General features: G+C 42.3%; 1 non-coding gene across 1 annotated transcript; it reads right to left on the bottom strand.

Moving 5' to 3' along the window:
• Nucleotides 1–12,332: 12,332 nt before the first annotated feature.
• Nucleotides 12,333–12,406, bottom strand: Trnas-cga. The gene has a single exon. It is a non-coding gene; the product is annotated as a tRNA-Ser (tRNA).
• Between the last annotated feature and the right edge of the window lie 2,797 nt (nucleotides 12,407–15,203).

Here is a 15,203-nt window from a genome sequence, read left to right on the forward strand (position 1 = left end):
GGAGGAAACTTTCAACCTCAAAACCACACTCAGAATGCGAGCTCTAAGGCAAAAACCTGCAGTATGCACATTTGTAGATTTCAAAAAAGCGTACGATTCAATAGACAGGCCCTCACCATTTCAAATATTAGAAGAGAGGGGATTAGATCCCAAAACACAAGAAATAAAAAAAAAACTGTAATTGGCACGAAATCTAAAGTGAAATTTATGGGGGAGGTCTCAGAACACTTTAACATTCAAATAGGTTTGAGACAATGTGATTGACTCTTTCCTATTCTGTTCAACGTAGTTCTAGACAAGGTTATGGAAGAATGGGAAGAAGAACTCAAGAAATGTGACGTTTGGAAGCCAATCCGACTAGGCGTTGCCTAAAATAACCTCTACATACCACATATTGCATTTGCGGACGACGTAGCGATACCAACAGAGGGTGACCAGACTGCAGTCAAAGCTGCAAATACTCAAAGAATATGCAGAAAAGTAGGTTTACAAATTTCATTAAAGAAAACTGAATTCCTTTGTTCAAAACTAGAAATAGCATGCTTCAAAACAAAGTATGGTAAAATTAATAGGGTACCATACTTTAAATATCTTGAAGAATTAATCGAACCGACAGGTATTGAAAAAATCTCACAGCAACATCGCCTCCAGAAAATTAAAAAAGGTTACGTTTAACGCAAAACCTCTACAACAAAAAATCGCTGTCAAGAGGGGCAAAAATTCGACACTACTATACTGTCATACCACCAGCAATCCTCTATGCAAGTGAAACACTAACCCATAACACAAAGCCGCGCGGCCAAGGCGCCTTGTCACGGCCTGCGCGGCTGCCCCCGACGGAGGTTCAAATGGTTCAAATGGCTCTGAGCACCACGCGACTTAACTTCTGAGGTCATCAGTCGCCTAGAACTTAGAACTAATTAAACCTAACTAACCTAAGGACATCACACACATCCATGCCCGAGGCAGGATTCGAACCTGCCACAGGAGCGGTTACTCGGCTCCAGACTGTAGCGCCCAGAACCGCACGGCCACTCCGGCCGGCCCCGACGGAGGTTCGAATCCTCCCTCGGGCATGGGTTTACGTGTTGTCCTTAGCGTAAGTTACTTTAAGTTAGATTAAGTAGTGCGTAAGCTTAAGGACCGATGACCTCAGCAGTCTGGTCCCATAAGACCTTACCACTATTTTTTTTTCCTTAACAGAAAACAACAACTTGACGACATCAAAAAAGAAGAGAGAAAGATCACCAGAAATTTCTAGGAGGGAGACATACTCAAGACAGTAATGGGCTACAATCAATTATGTGCAGTAGTGATGTGCGCTTTATTGCGCACCTTTTTCAGTTCACAGTTCGCTTCACTGGAGGCTTTGTTGCACCTTTTACCCTATAAATGACTACGCTGGCAGCAACTAATATAAGAAGGTTATGGAGTCGGGACGGCAGGCAGCGCATGTGAGTACCTCGCTCAGCCGCTGCGCCATGGAGCGCCCCCCGGCGTCATCTGGCGGCGGGCGTCGCGGCGCCGCTCATGTCGCTGTCTCTGGAGCGAAGACGACCTGCAGCCCGCCTCCTGCCGCCTTCAGTAGCGCTGCAACACGGAAAAAACGAGGCGTGCTGCATTAGTAACAACACGGAGGCGACATTCAGGGATGTGGATAATGCACAGAAAATACAGGTACTAAGAAAGAGTTCGTACACATGGACTTCCGCGTGCATGTGCTGGTGAAAACCAGCATAGTTTTCTTATTCGTTAGTCAATTCGTTTTACGAAAATTTCCTCCCGAATCTGATATTATTTTTGTTAACTACTACCGACTAAAATTACAACACCGTTGTGAGGCGTCGACCACGCCTTGGCCTGTTGCTCACATTTTTAATCAACGTAGGATTGCATCATGCGTAAACAATCAAATCCTGTTGTTGTTGTTGTGATCTTCAGTCCAGAGACTAGTTTGATGCAGCTCTCCATGCTACTCTATCCTGTGCAAGGTTCTTCATCTCCCAGTACCTACAGCAACCTACATCCTTCTGAATTCGTTTAGTGTATTCATCTCTTGGTCTCCCTCTACGATTTTTATCCTCCACGCTGCACTCCAATACTCAAGTGGTGATCCCTTGATGCCTCAGAACATGTCCTACCAACCGATCCCTTCCTCTAGTCGAGTTGTGCCACAAATTTCTCTTCTCTCCAATTGTATTCAATACCTCCTCATTAGTTATATGATCTACCCATGCCATCTTCAGGATTCTTCTGTAGCACCACATTTCGAAAGCTTCTGTACTCCTCTTGTCTACACTACTTATCGTCCACGTTTCACTTCCATACATAGCTACACTCCATACGAATACTTTCAGAAACGACTTCGTGGCACTTAAATCTATACTTGATGTTAACAAATTCCTCTTCTCCAGAAACGCTTTCCTTGCCACTGCCAGTCTACATTTTATATACTCTCTACTTCGACCATTATCAGTTATTTTGCTCCCGAAATAACAAAACTCATTTACTACTTTAAGAGTCTCATTTTCTAATTTAATACCCTTACCATCACCCGGTTTAATCCTCGATGCTTATTTAACGAGAACACGAAAAACAAGTGGCTACAAAATTCAGTAAATGCTCTAGCTAATTTCATACTGTTTACTACGATCTTTAACCTAGCACAGGTTGAAAATACCACTTCAGTTAGAATTTAATTAACAGGACTACCTGTTCTGCGCTCACAGGCAGCACACCGCGTCTGGTAACGCGGCGCTCGGGGACCACACCACTGCTGCGGCACCTGAAGATGGCCTTATAACAGTCCGAAACCGGTCGTGCGAAAATAAAGTAATTACAACTTACAAAATAAAGTAATTACAACGTCTACAATAATGCTCAGTTGCGGATGTTCTGCCAACAGGATTGTTTGCATCTTTAACCTATTTTCAGTACTTTTTCTAATACATCAGCATGTGACTGCTGTTCCTGGACCTACCTATGGAGTCCTCTGAACTTGCAGTTCTCACGGATATGAAGCCGGTGGGCCTTCATAACGTCCCTTCAGCAGGCGACCTCCAGGTGTGACCAGAAGAATCTGGCGCTCACCGGACGGTGGCTAAGCCGCTTATAGCGGAATCAACAGTGGACCTGTGGTCACAGTTTCGACGAAACGCACAATAGTGTACGCAAACACGAGGGCAGGGCGAAGCGAGCTGTCCCCATTAGCCAGAGCGAAAGTGCGGTGGAGTGCCTTCTGTCTTGAAGAGCAGACATTCCGCTGGAAGGCAGCGGGACAGTTAGTTGAATAATGTATAGAGAATACTAAATGTTCATATGTGTGTGAATATCTAAGGGAGCTCATATGAAAACCCAGTTCTAAGCAAAGAAGCAGAAAGATGGAAGGAGTATACAGAGGGTATGTGTAAGGGCGATGTTCTTGAGGACAATTTTATGGAAATGTAAGAGAATGTAGATGAAGATAAAATAGGAGATACGATACTGCGTGAAGAGTTTGACAGAGCACTGAAAAACCTAAGTCGAATCAAGGCTCCGGGAGTAGACAACATTCCATTAGAACTACTGACAGCCTTGGGAGAGCCAGGCCTAACAAGACTCTACCATCTAGTGAGCAAGATGTATGAGACAGGGGAAATATCTCAGACTTCAAGAAGAATATAATAATTACAATCCCAAAGAAAGCAGGTGTTGACAGATGTGAAAATTACCGAACTATCAGTTTAGTAAGTGACAGCTGCAAAATACAAACGCGAATTCTTTACAGACGAATGGAAAAATTGATAGAAGCCGACCTCGGGGAAGATAAGTTTGGATTCCGTAGAAATGTTGGAACACGAGAGGCAATAGTGACCCCACGACTTACGTTAGAAAATAGATTAAGAAAAGGCAAAACCTATGTTTCTAGCATCTGTAGACAAAGAAAGCTTTTGACAATGTTGACTGGAATACTCTCTTTCAAATTCTGAAGGTGGCAGGGTTATAATACAGGGAGCGAAAGGCTATTTACAATTTGTACAGAAACCAGATGGCAGTTATAAGAGTCGAGAGGCATGAAAGGGAAGAAGTGGTTCGGAAGGGAGTAAGACAGGGTTGTAGTCTATCCCCGATGTTGTTCAATCTGTATATTGAGCCAACAGTAAAGGAAACAAAAGAAAATTTCGGAATAGTAATTAAAATCCTTGGAGAAGAAATAAAGATTTTGAGGTTCGCGGATGACATTGTAATTCTGTCAGAGACAGCAGAGGACCTGGAAGAGCAGCTGAACGGAATGGACAGTGTCTTGAAAGGAGGATATAAGATGAGTATCAAAAAAAGCAAAACGAGAATAATGGAATGTAGTCGATTTAAATCGGGTGATGCTGCGGGAATTAGTTTAGGAAATGAGACGTTTTAAGTAGTAAATGAGTTTTGCTACTAGGGGAGCAAAATAACTGATGATGGTCGAAGTAGAGAGGATATAAAATGCAGACTGGCAATGGAAAGGAAAGCGTTTCTGAAGAAGAGAAATTTGTTAACATCGAGTATAGATTTAAGTCCCAGAAAGTTGTTTCTGAAAGTATTGGTATGGAGTGTAGCCATGTATGGAAGTGAAACGTGGACGATAAATAGTGTAGACAAGAAGAGAATAGAAGCTTTCGAAATGTGGTGCTACAGAAGAAGGCGGAAGATTGCATGGGTAGATCACATAACTAATGACGAGGTATTGAATAGAACTGGGGAGAAGAGGAGTCTGTGACACACCTTGACTATCAGGAGGGATCGGTTGGTAGGGCAGATTCTGAGGCATCAAGGGGTCACCAATTTCGAATTGGAGGGCAGCGTGGAGGGTAAAAATCGTAGAAGGAGACCGAGAGATGAATACACTAAGCAGATTCAGAAGGATGTAGGTTGCAGTAGGTACTGGGAGGTGAAGAAGCTTGCACAGGATAGAGTGGTATGGAGAGCTGCATCAAACCAGTCTCTGGACTGAAGACCACAACAACAATCTAAATAACCAAACTGCTGTGGTCATCGGTCCCTAGACTTACACACTACTTGAACTAAGTTATGCTAAGAACACCACACACACCCACGCCCGAGGGAGGACTTGAACCCCTGGCGGGAGGGGCTGTCGAGAATACTTCGCGGATTACGACCTCAGAGTACTTCTGTTTCCAGAGATCTTATGAGCAGGACGAACGACCGTCGCACCGAGGGAATCGGACAGCCGGCCGCCGCTTCGTGCAGCAGCTGCTGATTGGTTGGTCCTCAGTTAACTCTCCAGCCGTTGAAAGGGCGGTTTGGCGGTGCCCTACGACTGGCCGGAGAGACGTGAATGCTGCTGAAGTCAAGATAGGAAGCCAAAGAGGCAATGGCTGCGCAGTCTCATTCCGGGACGGCAAGTGACTTGGCCATTCGTCTTTTCAGTCTTAAAGTTCTGCTCTCAGAACGGCATTCGCTACGATGGGGTGCGGATCTGAAAGCACAGCCGCTGTGTGGGCAATCCTTCCCACGCGTAATGCGATCCCCGACGGAACTCAGAGCCGCAACGTCGGTCGTCACGCACGCTAAACCAACGGTGATAAGACGGCACTGTAATGCGAGATACTGTTGCAGAAGCGTGAAATAGTTTGAAGAGGGCTAAATTCACCTTGATTCCCAGTATCTGCGCAGTGTGCAAGCATTCTTGTCTCATTTCTATTCTTGTGAGGGTCATGGGTCGAACAATCACTCATGTTATTAATGTTGGAGATAGCCACAAAGTTACTGACGCTAAACGTACGTGACCTTCTTTTCCATAACATATCGATTATGGGTTTTGTCCTCCACTGATTTTCTTTTTTTTACCCAACTGTAAGTTTATGAACCTTAAGTTAGTACCATTTAGTTAGTGACTGACATTTGGATATTAATAATCCAGCGACTTCCGCTGGTGGATGAATCTCTACTATTCTGCATTAATTCACTTTTGCTTCACCGTCAAATCATCAGTTTAACTTTTTGTCTTACTGAATAAGTAGCAATGCTTGAAGAGTTTCTCAACAGAATAAATCTCAATCGTTCTGATAGGAGCTAAGCAGACGTTTAGGAACCGTCGATTCTAAAGATACCACTTACATGTCAGCCAGAATAAGCCTATGAAAAGCAACGGTCTATAATTATTCACCCACACAGGAAAGGAAAACGTTGATTATTGATTTTATTAAAACTAATTTTGTCTGTAATATTTGTAAGCGTGAACTAGTATTGGAAATCAGCTACCTATAATATATTTTAAGTATTCCATTTTCATGTGCTGCGTGTTTGAAGAAAACACTCTGCCATTGTGAAAAACAGATGGTAGCAGAAAGTTCGACCTTGAATCCTGTGTAAAACAGTCTACCCTCAAAAAGTGGTTGATACTGCAGAGAGACGGTGAACATTTAAGCCAGGCAACACCCTCTCTTGCTGACAACTAAAGTTAGTGTCACGCCAGGCTCACCCTGTGTGGAGCGAACTAAATGCAAACATGAAAGAAAATGCAAGTGTCTATTAGAAACGTTTGATGCAGGAGGGTCAGCGTATAAGTGAGTTTCAATTTGTCAGAATAATCTATTTCCGGGAAATTGGCTTGTGTAGTAGGCCATTTAGGCTTGCACAAGCTGTTTTGCTACACTCAAAGAGTATGTGTGTGTGTGTGTGTGTGTGTGTGTGTGTGTGTCTGTGTGTAACAAATCGATGGCAGAGATTCCTACATACAACGGTACCACACAATGTGGTAACACCGTGAGATATGACAACAGGTGTTGCTCTACGATTCAAAATGATTTTATTCAAACTGACATTAGCCATTAAACCCTATGAACTTGCACAGGGTGATTGATTACCGGTGTCGTTCCATACAACGCGTAAATGTTTATCAGGACTTGAAAAACAAACTATGTACCAACTATTAGTCCTACAGAGAAAATGAATGGGGCCTTTTTGTAGCAAATTTAATGTAGCTAAATTTTGTACTCGGATGAGTTTTCGCTAAAACCAGGAGTATTCGGGTTACTGTATATAAGATCAAGATTTCGGGATAATGGCACTCCCTCATTCCACAAAAATTTTAGACTCCATGAGTTATTTTCTACATTCGACAATTTTTGGTATTCATTGACTGGCCTTGTTGCACCACTGGCTAAAGTCGAGGACTTAAAAACTGTAAAACTGACGTTTGCGTAAATCTTACCTACAATTTTCTGAATTTTAAAAGCATTAAATAAACAATTAGATCTCTGTATTCGTCAGGCCTTCTGCCTACGAAATTACTGACCTTGTAAGGATTAAGTTTGGATCGAAATGTCAGCATAGTTAGTTTTAGCCTAACGTGTACAAAAATTCTTTCTTCTTCCAGTTCTGTCACGTCCACGCGTAAATTAATAATGTTAATGAAACAGCCGACTACGTTGGTGGCGTAACAGCCTAATTAATAGAGACTGAAAATGATCGAAAATTTGGAATAGTTGGCGTAGTCGCAAATTTTTGTACAGTGGTAAGAGGACTGTCAAGATCAACTTGCTAGAAAACGTGACTGTTGAAGGATGAGTGGTGGAGGCTGGGGTGGGTTGAAGACTAGTTTGAAGGTCATTTTTGTACTACTTTCTTGAATAACTCGAACACCGCGGCCTCGTATGTAAACGTTTTACACAAAATTTAGCTTCATTAAATCTTCTACAAAAGCTTACTGTTCATTTTTGTCTGTAGGATTGCGCGTAGTGAGCAAGGGGAAATCGAAATGCTGCTGTGGTTTTTGAAGGCCAGATACAAAATTGCATAAAATTATATCGGTAGGGGCTGCTGAATCGCCCTGTAGAGGGGTGGACCTGTTTAAGTCGAATGATCAACGGCGACTCCTGTGGTCTGGTTTGACGACCTGTGCGCTGTTGTTCAGAAACACAAAACGTCTGAGACTGCAGTCATCACATAAAAATTGTTGTTTCATGTTAAGTGAGAAAATGTAATGTTTCAGACGTGTCCAACTTAACAATTTGACTGCGGACGTCTGCTGAGTGTTCGTCCGTGGACACCGACAATGGTTTTAGCTGCATTTAGCTCTTACTCCACTGGTCACGATGTTAGAGCATTTGCTTGTTCGTAGCTGGATAACTTGATGAAAACTGTTCAGGAACACTTCAGTTTATAATTCCCGCCACAGTGCCTTCTTCCAACCAAGACCTTCTCTCTCTTTCCTAGGACTTAAATCGTAAGGCGCCCGCTGTATTCACGACTTCGCAAATTTATTTTTATTTTAACTTTGTTGCCGGATGCCCTTCCCGTCGCCACAGTCGTCAGTTAGCCCGAGAAGCGAATTTTTGTCCGCAACCTGTCTGTGAATAGTGTAAACTCTGTTCTGCACATTATCTTGTTTTAACCGTATTTATATCGTGTTTTCTCTGACAGAAATTGGGGACAAGGCATCATTTGCTTAAAAGAGCGCGGAAAACCACCAGACAACCACACTGGAATCTGGTCGGTGAATTAGACGAACGTTCGTCAATCCGCCGCGTGAGTTGGATGCGCATCTAGTTCAACTCTCTGTTTCGCAAGCTGGTGGCAGAATAGACAGACAGCTGGAAATTGATCACCATTTATGGGGTCCGCAAACGCATATGTTCCTAGAAACCGAGGAAAGAAATTCTTATAACTGCCTCTTACGTATCCACAAGCTAAGCGCCGTAGTACATAAGCTGCGTTGGCGTAGCGACCAAGGCATCTGCATGGGTAGCATAGAAAGAGTATTATATTCCCCGTTGCACCCTACGGTTTTTTTCCATTTTTATTCTTTCTGCTCAGAAATTTGTAGTAATAGGAGGCCTAGTAAGGTAACTAAATCAATAACAGCAAGATAGGCAAATAAATTTTTCAAACGACTTGGATTGGTAAAGAATTATAATTTAATCCTGGGCACTTCACAACCGCTGTTTCACTTATTATGTAACATATCCTCAGTTTCCTTCGAACAATTATTTCGATGATACTCGGCACACAAACATTCGAAGCAAATACATTCGCAGCACGAAGAACATCTAACGAATGATGTCTTCCCGCACCTACATCGCTCCTTCCAAATATTCGGCGGAAAACAGACGTTATATACAATTAAATATATTTCTTTTCCGAGAAATGGAAATGGAAATGTCGTGTGGCTAGGGCCTCCCGTCGGGTAGACCGTTCGCCTGGTGCAGGTCTTTCGATTTGACGCCACTTCGGCGACCTGCGCGTCGATGGGGATGAAATGATGATGATTAGGACAGGACAACACAACACCCAGTCCCTAAGCGGAGAAAATCTCCGACCCAGCCGGGAATTGAACCCGGGCCCTTAGGATTGACAATCTGTCACGCTGACCACTCAGCTACCGGGGCGGACTCATTACTTTTGATGCATGCCACCCTTACGATTAGAATGTCTGAAAAATCGGTATTGAAAGCTGATCATAAATTATGCTGTGAATCGTTATTGCATCGGTGCGGCTGTTCATTTCGCATTGGATTTCCAGCAGATTGCAATTTTCAAGCCTGAAAATAAATTTTTAACTTGATAATAAAAATAAACGTCACATGGCTGGCACACAGGTGCGCAGTTTTGCAGTATTACTTCTACCGAGCAATTCGTTCAGCTCTCATCATCTATAAACGTACTATTATAAATGATAATTTTCGTTTGTCCATTTCAGGAAGCCAATATCAGGCAAAACTTGTTATCAGCAACGCATGGGTTTGCAACGTCCTGAAGGTATGTTTTGTAAACTGAATTTGTCAGCCGGCCGGGATGGCCGAGCAGTTCTAGGCGCTACAGTCTGGAACCGCGCGACCGCTACGGTCACGGTTTCGAATCCTGCCTCGGGCATGGGTGTGTGTGATGTCCTTAGGTTAGTTAGGTTTAAGTAGTTCCAAGTTCTAGGGGACTGATTACCACAGACGTTAAGTCCCATAGTGCTCAGAGTCATTTGAACCATTTGAATTTGTCAATTTTCCAGATATAGGCCAAGTGATATATGCATTTTTAACGAGTAGGCTATACAACAGACCTCTTCAGTACGCCCTGTACCAAAATAATAATTAGTTTCTTAAAACCACAGGAAAAGTTTAGGCAGTTATTTTCCTATACGCTGTGATGAAATATGGCGCCTTTTAGGAATGCGTTATTTTATTTACATTAGCAACTGCTACAAGGTTTCGTTTCTCTTCCTTATGCGAAAACTGTCTTTCTCCAGTAGCTCGTCTTCACAGCAGTTCTTTGTCGGAACTGTTTTCATACAACGAGGCTTAAAATTTTAATTCTTTACTAATTCAAATCAATTGAAAAATTTATTTGTCTACTTTGTTATCATTGCATATTGATATATGTACTTTACTGAACCTCCTACTGCTATCCGTTTCGATGTGGAAAACACAAATGGAAAAAAAATGCTGAATACGTCTGGGAATCTCTATCCAGCTGCCTTAGTCGCTAGGCTAACGGCGCTGTCGTTGAATAGTGACTGTTGTGATATTCCCTTTTCTCGATTTCAAGAAAAGTATCCGTTTTTGAATCTCTTATATGATGCAAAATGCTCAGTTTTCAGTTATCTGTTGACTCCATCAGGTTTGAGTCCATTACACGTCATGAACCTTATGTTGCTTTTCTCCAAACGGGGGTGGGTGGGAGAGATGTTGATCGAAAACATCCTAGCGTCTATCATTACACGATTGTACACAAGCGACCTGACTACAGAATACAAGCCGTATTGGTTGGACGTGGCGGAGGCCCTCCTGTTATCAGCACAGTTTTAATCCTTCAGATCAAAGTGGTTTCTTCAGACGTCCACCATGTCTGTATCAGAACTTCCACATTGGTAACTAGTATTTTTACTGAGAGCTGTTGCCAAGTCTTTGAAGGCAGTATTCGAACACGTATTCACGGTATGAAGATACTGATGGCTCCAGTATGCAATTTATAGATGTATCTGATTGCTTTTACTTGAAGTCGATGTGGGACCTGATGATGCTGGAGATGCCGAAACTGGCTGTCTCTATAAAGTAACTTCCAAAAACGCAAGGCTGTTCTGCGATTTTCTTTGGCAAATATTTGACGAGGCGCTGCCCCACATCCACAGTTCATCAACAGAGTACCAATGTAGTTCTGAAACAGACGAGATGGGTTGCTAACGCAACTAATTAGATCAGAAGGTGCCCCAGAATATCGAAACATGTCATGTAGTTAAAAATGTGCAACTCAGACTGAAGAATAAATGAGAATTGTTTTAAGTATGTCTGTTATTTACTCCTGAACGTCCACCTCCACTGTCTACATTTACTCTCAAACACGGAATCTGCGAATCGTCAGCAGTAATCTTGTTAAACTATCCTTGAGTAGTGACGACATGTCAGTTAACCGCTGCAATAGTGATCGCAATCTGGCATCCTACAGCAGCATTCAAAATAAACGCCATATGCGATGGATTGGGGACCACCGGATACCACATACCAAGTTATAACAATCCAACAGTAATAGCTAGCTAATCATTCTTTGTGAGCATACGAACAACATAAGGATTCCAACGGACATATCACATCTTTCTTTGATTTCATAGAACGTCTCAGTATTTGATAGCAGCTCGTGGGTGCTCCATTCTACATTGAATTCTCATAGTAAATACCAGTAATATTTTTGTGATCATTGTCATTTCTGAACAAACATCATTTCTCGTGTGTCAGTTTTCACAGATGTTATTTACACTTCAGCACCTGCACTTGTCGCCAATATGACTACTTCCAACGTGGCACTGGACTCGAGTTACCGTTTCGTACCTTGTCGGGGACTATGTTTACAAAACTGACTTGGTCGATGAGCTCCATCACGAATTCCTCTCCTGCGTCAACCTTTTAATATCAAAGTAGCAGTTTCTACAGCAATATATCTCTCCCTCTTCATATTTTACCCTCTGCAACTCCCTCTGGTACCACGGACGTTAGTTACTGATGTCTTAACGTATGTCCTGTCATCCTGACGCTTCTTCGTGTTAGTTTTTGCTTAGACCCTTAACATAACATCTGTCTAAAAGGTCTCAGATCTTTTAGCACTGTACGTGAAAAGGGCGTAAAAGCAGAAATCTAGATAGTACAGAAGATTAATAGATTAATACGCTGTCTTTCAAAAAATATTGCAAGACTCTCGCTCAACACAATAGAAAACTTCTTATGCAAATTGTTTCAGATAACGTATACTTGTCTGTAACTTCGTTAATAATAAGATACGAAACGCAAGAAATGTTCCCAGAATGAGATTTTCACTCTGCAGCAGAGTATGCGCTGATATGAAACTTCCTGGCAGATTAAAACTGTGTGCCGGACCGAGACTCGAACTCGGAACCTCTGCCTTTCGCGGGCAAGTGCTCTACCAACTGAGCTATCCAACACAACTAACCCCCCCCCCCCCCCTCCTCACAGCTGTACTTCTGCCAGTACCTCGTCTCCTACCTTCCAAACTTTGCAGAAGCTCTCCTGCTAACCTTGCAGAACTAGCACTTCTGAAAGAAAGGCTATTGCGGAGACATGGCTTAGCCACAGCCATAAGCCATCAGCGAGAAATGTTATTCTTCCTGCGGGGTTATGAATTTAGTTATCTTTCAGAGAGTTACAGCAAAGAGTTATATTTCTTTTAAATAGAACTTTGTTTTCTTGTATCAAATAGCTGTTGTGAAGGCAGTAAAGGCTCGAATAAATAAAAACACAAGGCCTAGTAGAAATCCTTGAATAACACAGAAGATATTGAACTTAATTTATGCAAGGAAAAACTCTAAAAATGCAGGAAATGCAGCAGGCCAGAGGGAATACAAATTTCTAAAAGATGAGACTGACAGGAAGCAGGAAAAGGCTAAGCAGCAAAGGACAGACGGCAAATGTAACGATTTACAAGCATAGTTTACTAGGGGAAAGAAGGATACCGCCTGCGGGATAATTAAAGATGTCTTCGGAGATAAAAGAAGCACCTGTGTGAATATAAAGAGCTCAGATGAGAAACAAGTCCTAAGCAGAGAACGGAAAGCTGAAAGACGCAAGAGGTTTGTAGAGGGTGTATACCAGGGACGTAATTTTTAAGGCAATGTTATAGAAATGGAAGAGGACGTGGATGGAGATGAGGTGGGTGATATAATACCTTGAGAAGAATTTGACAGAGCAGTGAAAGACCTAAGGTGAAACAAGACCCCGAGGTAGACAACATTCCGTCAGAGCTTATGATAGCCTTTGGAGGCAGGTAATGACAAGACACTTCGACCTGGTGTGCAAGATGTATGAGACGGGCGAAATGCCCTCAGACTTCAAGAAGAAAGTAATTACTACAATTTCTTCGAAAGCAGTTGGTAACAGGTATAAACATTACCGAAATGTCAGCTTAACACGTCATGGTTGCAAAATACAAACATGAAGTCTTTATGGAACACTTTATGGAAGAATGGAGAGCCTGGCAGAAGCCGACCCCGTGGAAAATCGGTTTGGATTCCAAAGAAATGTAGGAACACGCGAGGCAATAATGACCCTAAGATTTGTCTTAGAAGACAGGTTAAGGGAAGGCAAACCTACGTTTATAACATTTATAGACCTAGAGAAAGCGTTTGACTATTTTGACTGTAAAACTCTCTTTGAAATTATGAAAGTAGCAGTGGCAAAAATACTGGGTGAGAAAGGCTATTTACAACTTGTATACAAACCAGCCGGACGTTACGTGAGTCGAGTAGTATGAAAGGGGAGCAGCGGCTGACAAGGAAGTGAGGTAAGGTTGTAGCCTACTCCCGATGTCATTCAATATATACATCGAGCAAGCAGTAAAGGGAAAACAGAGAAAGAACTGCAGTAGAATTAAAGTTCAGGAAGAAGAAATGAAAGCTTTGACATGTTCCTATGACATTTTAGTTCTGTCGGGGACAGCAAATGACTTGGAAGAGCAGTTGAACGGAATGCATCACGTCTTGAAAGGAGGATATAAGATAAACATTAACAAAAGCAAAACAAAGGTAATGGAATGTAGTCGAATAAAATCAAGCGATGCTGAGAGACGTAGATTAGGGAACGGAGCACTTAAAGTACTAGATGAGTTTTGCTATTTGGGAAGCAAAATAAATGATGGTGACCGAAGTAGATAAAATATAAAATGTAGACTGGCAATGACAAGAATAGCGTTTCTGAAGAAGAGAAATTTGCTAACGTCGAAAACAGATTAAGTGCTAAGAAGTCTTTCCTAAAAGTACTTGTATAAAGCGTAGCCATCCATGGAAGTGAACCGTAGATGATAAAAAATTTATACACGACGAGAAAGAACCTTTTGATATATGGTGCCACAGAAAAATGGTGAATATTTGATTGGTAGGAGATAGTGAACAGAATTGGAGAGACAAAAAAAATTGTGGCACTTCCTGACTAGAAGGGATTGGTTCGTAGAATACATTCTGAGACATGAAGCGATCACCAATTTGGTATTAGAGGGAAGCGTGAGGCAGTAAAAATGGTAGAGGGAGATCAAGAGAGAAATACAGTGAGCAGATTCAGAAGAATGTAAGTTGCAGTAGTCATTCGGACAAGAAGAGTCTCGCAGAGGATAGAACAGCATAGAGAGCTCCATCGAAGCAGTCTTCGGATTGAAGACCACAACAACAACACTAACGAGAAGCTAAACCAACTGTGGGCAAATCAATAAGTCGCAGCATATAGTTAGCTGTGCACAGATGGATGTTAAGGAGGTGGAACGTTCGTTCAAATGAAATGTTTAAACGAGTTCCCATTTTCCTGAATGCTCAACTCAAAGCGGCTCCTAAATGACCGTGGACGAGATTTTAAGATGCAAGCAAAAAAAAAAAAGAGAAAGGGAGATTGTGTTTAAAGTCCCAGCGACATCGAGGTCATTAGAGACGGAGCACAAACTCGAACTGTGTCAAGGGTGCAAATCGGCTGTGCCTTTTCGAAGGAAACAACTCGGCACTGGTACCGAGCAATTTAGGCAAATTACTGAAAAATCTGGATGTCTGTATAACACTAACGTACCGTGAAACACGCTAATGTTACCCTGTGAAAGGATTTCAAAGTTCGACCGTGCGTGTGTCTAATGGAAAGGGGTATCGGTCTATAATTTCTAATTTTGTGAAGTTAACAGTAAAACCAAACGGGCCTTAACTTTGAATGGAATAATTATGAGTGGCGCTATGGTTGACCCGCTAGATG

Source organism: Schistocerca americana, chromosome 2, assembly GCF_021461395.2.
Source record: "Schistocerca americana isolate TAMUIC-IGC-003095 chromosome 2, iqSchAmer2.1, whole genome shotgun sequence".
Taxonomy (NCBI): domain Eukaryota; kingdom Metazoa; phylum Arthropoda; class Insecta; order Orthoptera; family Acrididae; genus Schistocerca; species Schistocerca americana.